Source organism: Ochotona princeps, chromosome 16, assembly GCF_030435755.1.
Source record: "Ochotona princeps isolate mOchPri1 chromosome 16, mOchPri1.hap1, whole genome shotgun sequence".
Taxonomy (NCBI): Eukaryota; Metazoa; Chordata; class Mammalia; order Lagomorpha; family Ochotonidae; genus Ochotona; species Ochotona princeps.
Window position 1 is genome coordinate 22,993,811 of NC_080847.1, and position 11,870 is coordinate 23,005,680.

Here is an 11,870-nt window from a genome sequence, read left to right on the forward strand (position 1 = left end):
ATTCCTGTACCATTTGTAAGGAATGTGTGTGTGTGTGTATATATATCCATATATATGAAAATGTATATATATGTATGAATGCATATATGTGTATATCTATATACATATATGCATATCCATATATGTATGTATACATATACATGTGTATGTATATGTCCATAATGTGTATATATGTGTATAGGAATGTGTATATATGTATGTGTATGAATGTATCTATCCGTGTGTGTATGTGTATATAAACATAATTCCTGTACCATTTGTTAGGAATGTTTCCCTTTCTCCCATTGAGTTGACTTAATACCTTGAAAGGTTATTTGTTTTAACTAAATGATTTAATAAGTAATTTCATTTAAAATTATAATATCATTAAATTTTGGGGGGAACGTGCAGTTTTAACAAAGGCAGGAATTTTAACTCATGTATGGATTTGTGTTGCGACTACTACCGATTTTAAATAGTCTGATCACTTTAGGAAGTTACTTCAGATTGTCTTCCTTTTACTGATATCACAATGTCTGGATTACTGAAGATTTATAGCAACTTTAAAAGTCAGGTAATATAAGTGCTCTAACTTTGTATTCATTTTAAAATCATTTTGACTATTTTAATTTCTGTATAAATTTGATTTAGCTTATCAAATAAAAACCTTCCTGGGATTTTGATTAGCATTCTTGTATAGCTTTAGATCATTTAGGGAAGATCTGGCATTTAATTATGACAAGTTTTGCAGCCCATGAGCTTACTCTGTTTATGTAGGTCTTCATTGATTTCATTTATTAACATATCATAGCTTCAGTATACAGATCTTTTAGATATAGTTCATTTTTTTGGAGCTGTCCTGTGAATGGAATTGTTCAGTTTTGTTTTCCAGATGCATATTGTTATTACATAGAAATATATTTGCTTTTGTGTATTAACCTGGTATTCTGTAATCCTATTGTATTGTTAGTTTTAGAAACTTACATGGATTTATTGGTATTTTCCGCAGAAACAGTGATGTCATCTGCTGACAGAAGCAGTTTTATTTCTTTTTCCCGCTAATCTGTAAGTGTTTTGTTCGATTTCTTTTCATATCTTATTGTAATTGACAGAGATTTCCTGTACAAAGTTAAAAAGAGTGGTGAGAGTGTACATTCTTATTTTGCTCCTGATCTTATTAGAAAACTATTCAACCTTCAACACTGATTAAAAGGTCAGATGTTTGCTTTTCTAGATACGCTTTACCAAATTGAGGAAGTGGTTTTCTATTTCAGGCTTATTGAGAGTTTTCATTATGAATTGGTGTTGAATCTGCTGAATGCTTTTTCTGGATAAATCGATATGGTCATTTTTCAAAGATGTGTTGATACAGTGGAATACCTTCACTGATTTTTAAAATGTTAAACCTATCTTTTTTATTTCTACTTTCTCAACTGGTTATGTATTTCATTCTTTATTAAAATACTTTTTTTTTCTATTTTGCTCTGTTTAATTTTGTTGAGAAACTTTATTTTTATGTTTATGAAGAATATCTTTAGTTTTCTGCTTGTTCTATTTTTATGTGTCTGGTATCACAATAAAATGGATTTATAAAAGGAATGGCAATATGGGTTTTTCACCTTGATTCTATGACAAAATTATGTAGAATTAGTGTTATTCTTTACTTATTTTTTGTAAGAATTTTCCAGTAAAACCAATGGGCCAAGAAATTTCTTTTTTTGAAAGATGTTTAGCTATAGATTCATGAAAAGTATTTATAGAATTATTTAGTCTATTTTCATTTGTTGGGAATTTTGTTTGATTTTGGCTTCCCATGTTTGATTTTATTGCATTATCATATTTATAGTGTGTCTCTGATTTTTAAAATAACTAAGATTTGTTATGGTATTGTTTCTTTTGTTAATAACTTGTGCTATCTCTTTTTTCCCTGCCAGTCTTGTTAGACACATCTTAGTTTTTTCAGTATTAAAAAAATCCCACCATTTGGCTTGGATTATATTTTTCTATGGTTTGTCCATTTCTGATTTCATTGACTCTGCCGTGCTTTTAGTTTTCTTTCTGTTGGTGACTTTTATTTATTTTGCTTTTTCACTCTAGTTTCTTGTGGTGGAGCGTTACACTACTGACTTAAGACTTGGTTTTTTATATGAGAATTAATACTATATATTTCTCTTGAAGTACTGCTTTACATGCATCTCACAAATTTTGGTATGCTTTATTTTATTTTCATTTAGTTTTACTACTTTCTAATTTTGTCTGAAGTTTCTTTTTTGGCCTATATTCAATTATATGTTGTTTAATCTGCTACTGTTAGAGATTTTTCCTCTTTTCTTCCTCTTGCTGATTTTCAGTTTAATTCCATTACAGTTTGGAGATACACTTTGCATTTTGTACAGGTTAAAGTTTGTTTCATGAACCAGGATTATGGTCTGTCTTGGTGAATATTTATTGTACTCCAAATAAGAATCCACATGTTGCTTTTGTTGGAGGGTTTTCTAAAATGCCAGTGAGAGCTGATTTGTTGATGGGATTGCTTGGTTCATCTGTTTCTGAGAGTAGGGGTTTGCTTTCCTACTTCTTGATTCACAAGTGTGGAGTTTCACCTGTAGCTTTATGTTCATGCAAATCAGTGTTCAGTTCAGAGTTGCAGGCTGTGCTGCATACAGGGATAACAGAGAAGGAAAAGGGCAGTATATTAATGGCTCACCTTTCCCTCTATACATTCATCATTGTTTACTTTGCTGAACCTTTAGAATACTCCACATATTCTGTCCAGGGTTTTTTTATTTTGATTTTTAAAATATTTGCTTATTTATTTATTTATTTATTTATTATTGGAAAGGAAGATTTACATAGAAGGAGATAGAAAGATCTTCCATGTGCTGGTTCACTCCCCAGGAGCCAGGAGCTTCCTGCAAGTCTCCCACAGAGGTGCAGGGTCCCAAGGCTTTGGGACCATTCTTGATTGCCTTCCCAGTGTGAAGAGTGACTCAACATGGGCCCTGAAGGGCCCCACTATTTTGGATTCAGTACTACTTTAAATATCTGCTTCCTCTAGATTTACATGCTGTTCAGGTTCAAATGTTGTTGTCTGCCAATCCGCTGTAACCTCATGGCACCGTACCTGACAGCGCTCTCCACCAACCCCTTGTGGCTCCTCCACCTAATCTCTGTCACACCTATCAATCCCCTGCAGCTCCAACAATCCTATCCACCAATCTCTCAAGGCTCTGTGACGGCCTACCCTGTTCCCCACAAAACAGCCACACTCCCACAGGCATGTGCCCCTTTGTGTGCTGCCCCTTTCCCCATCAGGCTCTTCCCTGTCCTCCTTTGTTTCGCTTCCCTTCCCCTTTCCCTTTCAACACTTCTGACTACTATGGAAGGAGACCCTTTCCCACCTTCCCAATTTCATCCTGTCTCAAGGATCCTACCCTGCTGGAATAAAGGACCTCCTAGGTGTCTTCGCTGGATCTGGTATTTTGGCTTATTGTGGCAAATTTAGCATGAAGACAGCTTAGTTGTGCAAAAAGGCTAACACCTAGGCTACAAGCAGGGAGCAGGATGGGAAGTGGAGCAGCCAGGACAGGAGCTGGTACCCATATGGGATCCCAGAGCATGCAAAGTGAGAATTTACCCACTGAGCCATCGTGCTGGACATGTGTCCAGGTTTTAAAGTTGACTTTTTCTTAAGGAATTACCCTTTTATAATCTTCAGTGCATTAAGTGTGAGTGAAGTTGACCTCAACCCCAGCCCATTTGCCGAACTCTTGCCAGTTGATGTGTTTTACCCCAAGGCTACAAGGACATGTTGTGGAATGTGACTCAAATTACACAGCAGACATTATTTCTGTGACATTTATGGGAACCTTTGGAGACAGAATGCCTTTTCACTGAAATTTTTTTACTTGCTGGTGTAAAATCTTTGGAAAGTAAAAGCTTTGAAGAGCTTGCCCGAGCATGAAAAGTCATGTTGAACAAAATGAACTAGAGAAGGAAAGAAGATCCTAATGAGTTACTTAAGCACCTAGATCCAGCCATTCTAGAAGCTTCTAGGCATCTCCCACATTCTGGAATCTTCAGCCCCTGAACAAAACAAAACAAAATAACAGCAACAACACTACCTTCTCTATATCAGACAGTATCAGTTAATGTTTGTTATTTAATACTATGAGTCACAATACCTATTTGCATATCTTAGGTTTCATTTCCAACTCCTTTATTGGTTAATCAGGAGTCTGGAGACCCATTGTCCCTTTAAATTGGTATGATAGCATCCTTTTCCTTCAGAGAGCAAATAATTGACTTTATGGTTCTCCAAACAGAAATGGTTGCCCTCAGGGAATCTCAGCATGAACAGTAGGCAGAGAAGCTGGATCTCATCATGGAGCCAGAGAGAGTTTGCAAATCTGCATCTGTTGGCAGATTAATGTGTAAAGCAGGCTTTGTTCCAGGTTTTATTTTTAATAACCAGAAGCCCATCTTACTTTTGAAGTATGCTGTAGCTTCCTGGGATGAAGTGGTCCATCCCTCCTCTTCTTCACCCATGGAATCCTTATTTCTGGGAACTGGAAGATGACAGTGTATTCACCCCAGGGACAGAACAAGGCTCTTTCTCTGTTGTATTTTGCTTACTTTACTAAAATATAGCAGAATCATTTCTTTTAACTTTTTCCATTTTTTAATTATATTTTTGACAATCTTTACATAGTTAATCAGGGTAAAAAGGTTCAAGGGCAACAGGAAAGTGGGTAAGACTATTATTTCCATATTGTTTCCTTCATATGTCTGAGGTAAAGGGGGATATTGAGGGAGAAGCCCCACCCAGTCTCCCCACCCCAGGTCCCAGATATGGGGCATGCTCCGAGATTCTTGCTCAAGTGGCTTTGATAGTTCACCAGTTATGAATCACTGCCAATCTCACCACTCCAAGCATGATGAGGTCGTTGAAGAAACCACTGATTGACATAGTCCGTCATGGAGTCTCCGTTTGCCCTTTTTTTCACTGCCAACATATAGCTGAGGTGGTTGATTGACTTGTTCTGTCTTCTGTCTTTTCATGGTTAGGGTTCTGAGTCTGGCAGTTTGAGTGGGGAGATCCCCAAAGAAACTTAGTCTGAGGTGTTCCCAGACCAGATTCTTGTATGTATTAGCAAGTACAGGGCCCAGCACAGTCCATCGCCCCAATCAGTTGGTGGTTGCAATTGCTGGGTTAGTTCTGTTTTCAGCCCCGACTTCCACTGGAACCAATGTGTGTTGCAGCCCAGCCTGGTTCTGCCCAGCACATACTCAGCTCTCACATAAACCTGTGGGAGCTGCAACCTAGTTGGAACGACCCACAATAACCCTCACCAGGCCCGCCCCCTACTCTGGTTTGCCAGTATGTGTAGCAGACTAGTCCAGTAACAGAATCCTTTTTTATAAAAAAGATTTATTGTTTTTATTGCAAAGTCAGATATACAGAAAGCAGGAGAGACAGAGAAGAAGAGCTTCTGTCCAATGATTCACTTCCCAAGTGACCACAATGGCTGGTGCTGTGCCGATCCAAAGCCAAGAGCCTGGAGCTTCCTTCAGGTCTCCCACACGGGTGCAGGGTCCCAAGGCTTTGGGCCATCCTTGACTGCTTTCCCAGGACACAAGCAGGGAGCTGGATGGGAAGCAGAGCTGCCAGGTTTAGAACCAGCACCCATATGGAATCCCGGTGCTTTCAAGGTGAGGACTTTAGCTGCTAGGCTATTGTGCCGGGTCCAATACAACAGAATCTTAAACTATGGAGTGGATCATTTTTGTAGATGTAAATGAATCATGTGTCCAGAATGAGTGTCAGAATCATGGGGCATCATGCCTCTGTCAAAGAGATCTGCCTTGATCTGTTTTCTGTTGACATAACTAAATATTACAGACTGAGTACATGTAAAGGCTGTAAAGGCTTCAGTTTATGGTTCTGGAGATTGGGAGGTCCAAGATGAAGAGGCTAGAATTTTGATAATGTCCTCCTTGCTAAGAGGGTCTCTCTGCAGAGTTCCAAGGCAGCACAGGGCCTCACTGGTGACACAGTGCAAGCTTGCTAACTGGGGTCTCTATTTCTTTTCTTGTAAATGCCCTCTGATTTCACTGAATGTCAGTTAGCTCTAGGTTCTACCTTCAAAAATTATGAATGTATGTCTTTGGAGATAAAGTTCTAACTTATGATTCAGAGAGGACAAACACCCAGATCAAAGCAGCATCCTTTCCTTTGTTGGAGTGATTTTTCTGACTAGGCCCTGAGTTGGCCCAGGCAGCCTTAAGTTCCAGGTTAAAGTTAGTCATTAGGAATTTCTGACTATTGGAGTCAGCCAATAAAACCAGGGTTGAACATTGGAAGACCACACTCTAATAATCCCTTGCAAATCAAGTTTGTGAGGCAAGACATTTGGAAGGCATATATATATATATATATAAGTTTCTATGGAGACTCTGATGATGGAAAAAGAAAACTTAGATTACTCGGATCGTAGGATCCTTTTACTTTCCAAAAGCAATAGTTAATTATATAGTTACAGAACAACTTGGAGTCATAAGATCTCTGAGTGCCCAAAAACCAAAGCTATGCATCAGCCTAAAAATGTAGTATTGTTCCTATAACCATGACATAATGTACATGACTATTGCCTGATGCTGTCTACCTAATCTATAATTATTAACTATTCCTGTATGAGTTAAGACTGTAACTGATCAGTAGAAAAAGAGACTTTGGAGATGACTGGGACTCATATACTCCGGAAGCCATGAGTCCCTGCTCTCTGCTTGATTTAGTTCTGTCATTGTCTCTGATTTTTTCAATACCCATCTCTGAGATGCTCTTGTTTTAGGCTTTGTTACACTGGATTATAGCATTCCTTGAATTAGTGAATTCTCTGATCTGTGCTTGTATCACCCAGTAATTAGTTGAGATTAAAGAAGCATCCATAAATAAAAGCAAGACAGAAGACAACTCAGGACTGACCCTAAGGTTTAGCAGCCAACTGAGGCACTGCAATGTATGTTTGGACCCAATCACAAAGAGACATCAAGAGATGACTGCACTTTCTAGCTTGTAGGTGCTTTGGCATGGAAAGCCTCATTACCAGGAGAGTGTGCATTGCCTGATTGGGCAGAGAGATCTCAGAGAATTCTTCTATGCATTTGTAAGTAGGTTGTCCAGACAAACAGGGCAAGAAAGGGAAGATGTTGCCCTGCAGAGCCATAAAGTTGGCATTGGGAAAGGCAAATGCCACATCTCACTTTCAATTTTTTGAGGCATGGTAAGATTTCAAAATATCATGGAAAGTCAGGCATGATGCTGAGCACAGTCTGGAAATAACAGCTACTGAGGTAGAAGGAAGACTGGAGGTGATGGCAACACCAAGGAGGTGCTGTAGTCAAATGTTACATCAGAGAATGCTGAGCTGCAATGAGGAGTTAAAAAATAGCTGAAAATATAGGCTGTCCAACTCGACCCAGCTACAGATAAGAATTCAGGAATCAGTGGTAATTTCAGCTTTCTTTTTGTCATCTCTCTGACTCAATGTCTTTATAGGTAATTTGACTGGGCTACAGAATGCCAAGATGTTTGGTCAAATGTTATTCTAGGTGTGTTGTGGAGATTTTTTTTATGAGATTATCATTTGAATCAGCAGCCCCCCCAAAATCAAATAAAGCCTCTTTATGTGAGTAGTAGCCCTTTTCCGATTAGTAAAAAATCAAAAGTAGAATAAAAAGGCTGATTCTGCACAAAACAGGCAAATCCTCGTATTAATTTTGAGCTTTATATATATATATTTATATATGATATATTCTATCTATCTATCTATCTATCATCTATTGAGAGTGAGAGCACACAAGTACTTGTTGGATAATTTTTCAAATGCCTGCAATGACTGGAGTTAGGTTTGGAGCCAAAGTCAGGGTCTAGGAAATGCATCAAGGTCTCCCATTTGAGTAGCAGGAACCCAACTACTTGATCCATTGCCTGCTGCTTTCCAGGGTTGGCACTGGTAGAAAGATAGACTTGGAAGTCAGAGCTGGGAATTAAACCTAGACACTAATAAGAAATGTGGGCTGCTAGGATAAATGCCCACTCTGGTGCATTATTTTTATCTGGCATTAGCTTTCCTCGGGTCTCCAGTCTTCCTTCCCGCTTACTGACTGAACCTTAAACCAGCAGTTGTCCTGTTTTTCTTCAGACTTGCTCTAGCACTGCACATGGGCTCTCCTGGGTCTGCAGTTTGCTGACTACAGATTTTGATAGTGAAATGATTATCTTCCATAAGCACATGAACGAATACCTTATAATCTGTCTCTTTCCACACAAGAGCATATGCACGCAAACACGTGCACACACACTCCTACTCCTGCTGGTTTCTACCAATTTTAATCCTCTGAAGAACTCTAATACTGTAATTGGAGAACATGATATCTGAAGCTAAGTTGTGGTAAACAAACACTTACAGAGAATTCATTGTGAGTCAAGCACTGTATATGGTACTTTGTATATGATCTCATCATCCCTAGGCTGGTGCTATGGGACACTTTTCTGAGTCTAGCCTGTGGCTCAATATTGTACTGTTATTTAATTAGCAGATATTTATCATGTAACCACTCAATAAACCCTGTGGGGCAGAGTGTTATGTATTCTGTGTGATGACAAATTTTACATATTCACCGTTTTAAATGTCAACACATACTTACTGGAAGTACTGCATGCTTGGATTGCATCAATGAACTGAATAATGATCAATATTTTCTTGAAGTTTACATTTTAGTTGTGGAATGCAGAACAATAAATAACAAATGTAACAAATAAATTAACTATACTGTACATTAAAATGTGATAAATGGTGTAAAAATATTATGTAGAGTAAAAGGATTTAAACATATTGGCATTGGTGTTGGGTTTATAATCAGGGAGACCTCATTATGAAGTTAGAATATGAACAAAGGATGGGAAGCAGGTGAAGGAATGAGCAGATTAGTGCAAAGGAACAGGAAGTACAAAGGATAGGGTAAGAATATGGAATGCTAGAGGCCAGTGTGGCTGGATGGACATGAATACATGAAGGGTAGCAGGAAGAAGTGAAGAATAAAAAGGGAATTTTCTGAGTTTTAGGGCCTTGTGGGTATAATTCCAAGACAGGAGTTCTCTCTCTCTCTCTCTCCCTCTCTCTCTCTCTCTCTCTCTCTCTCTCTCTCTCTTTCGCTCGCTCTGTGTGTGTGTATGTGTGTGTGTGTTTTGTTTTGTTTTATGACAGAGGAATGATCTAATCTGTTTTCCATTGTAACAATGTCACTCTGGCTACTGTGTTGTGGCTTGGATCAGTGTAGTACCAATAGAGGTGCTGGGCAGAAAGAACAACATGTGGGCTTTCAGAGAAACAGAGAGAGAGCCAACATGGCTGGAGCAGAGTAGGTAAGATGAATCCTGGCATAGGATGAGGCTGGATAGGAGACAATAAAAAATACTTTGTGAGCAGGATCTGGGGCCCCAACTGGTGAAGAACTGATCTCTTGGTTGCTCAGTTGCAGGAAATTCTAACAAGGTCCAAGTGGAGGAATTAGAATGGCATGGAAGACTTGGGTGGTCATACTCAGCATCAGCATTGTAACAACTTCTTATGGCCCTATGGGTTGTTCAGATGGTGACTAGTAATTAGGATGGAGTCATGGACAGAGATCCAGCACGAAGACTTGGGGTAGTTCAGGGAGATTTGCCTGTACCCTGAAGATAGTGGAGGACACTAGTAGGCTGAGGAGTGTGGGTAACAACACCAAGATTGGTTTTACAGACCAGGGCTAATTCAAGGAGTGTGGTTGGTTGCCTAAATCACTGAATGTAAATAAGGTAAATACATTTTTGTCATGCAACATTTAAAAAATGTAAAAATAAGACAGGTGCAGCCTTTGCACGGTGATTAAAATGCCACTTTGGATAACTATTTCACATCAGAGTGCCTGGGTTCAAGTCCTGGGTTTATTCCTTTCAACCTTCTGCTGGTGCACACATTGGGAAGGTCCAGGGTATGGTCCAAGTACTTGGATCTCTGCTACCCCTACAATGTAACCAAGGTTGAGTTCTTGCATTTAGATTGACCCAGCCCTGATTATTATAGGAGTGAATTGGTGGATGGGAGATCTCATACTGTTTCTATGTCAGTGTCTCTCTGCCTTTCAAGTAAACAAATAAATAAATGAAATAAACACAAATTTAAAATAAAGCAGCAGCTTCATTGTGAAAAAAAAAAAGAAAACAAGAAAACAGTGTTTTCAGTAAAGGCTGAAAACTTTACTGACTCTGCATGTACATGATAAGACCTTGCTTTTCTCAGTATAATCCCCACCCTTTTGGATGCTGATTTCAGGTAAATTCATGATCAACATTTATGAGCAATCTACAATAAAAATCTGTTCATCAAGACATTTTGACATCAGTTGTGATTTTAAAAATAATGCATAAACATATTCTTTACTTATATTTCTGAGTATTCTAACATTCTGGGTATCCCTTGCCTTACTCTAGATAGGAAGTACCCTGGTTTTAAAGCGATACTCAGGTTTGTGGGGCATGGAAGCCCGGGGTGGCTAACCTGAATGCATGGATTCCTTGGGAGTAACGTGCACGCAAGAGATGCAGTCAGATTGTCTAAATGTGGGCTGGAGGGGCTGTGCAGGCAGGCCTGCTGCTGGCTCCTCTGCCCTCTTTCCTGCTCCTGCCCCAGAGGATTCTGAGCAAGGGGCAAGAGAAGGATGCTGTCAGCAGCCCATCTGTGCTGCATGCCTGCCAACCAGACTCATGAGCCAAGCACCCACTTTCCTCAGTGAGGCTGCTGGCAAGCTATTTTCTCACAGGGAATTGGTAGCACTTTGAAATCTGATTCAGCTGTGTCTTGGGGCAGAGCTGGGGTACTTCCTAGGAGCCTGTGAGCCCATAGATAGCCCCATCTGGTGCCCACTCTCACTCAGTCTTCCTGTGACTTACCAGGAGCTTTGGTTCTAGCTTATGAGGTCTGTACAGAGTACACCAGCCATACACTCCTATATACCTGCTCATTTGCTGAGTGTCCTGATTCTGTACAGTAGCATGGACATTATTAGTCAGCTGATATTTCAAGGACATCCTAATAGGTGGAGGGTGATGGAACTGCCTGGAATTTTCACATATTGGAGACAGCAGTAGAGAAGACTCACCAGCCACCTCCAGGTGACTCTGTTTTCCTTTCCAGACTGGATATCAGCTCACCAGTCTGGGCTTCATTTCTTCCAGATCATTCCTCTATATTCTTCATCTTTCTGTCAACCTTTGTATCACTATGCATCATTTGAAAATTAAGTAAACATGAAGCAGTTAGAATAGGTGTAGATACATTAGCAGAGTCCCCAGATGCAGCCATGGTCCAAAGCCAGGACTTTCAGTTACATGACCCAATACATCCTGTTTTTATTTAAAATAAAACCTGATTTTGGTTTTACTTTACTTGGAATAGCAAGAGAGGGTTGTGTTTCATATAAGAACTTACCTGCCTACAACAGCATCACCTAGGAGAGGATGGTGGTACTCACCAGTGTGTGTGAGTAGACAGCCTCATTGCTTAGAGAGTGATCTTTGGACCAACAGCCCAAGCATCACTCAAGAATTTCTTCAAGATGTCTTATCTTTGGCTTTTCCTCAGATTTATAGACTTAAAATTCTTAGTGTATTTTAAGAAACACCCTGGGTGATTTATAATAGGGTGCAGCTGGTTAATAGCTTCCCAAGGAAATACTAGGGTTAAGATGCAAGTCGATTGATTTGTAACACCTGAGTTGATTTGAAATCCCTGGCTGCTGCCTGTTTTCAAGAACTTAAAACCCCCTGGCTTCAGCAGTTGGGTATGATG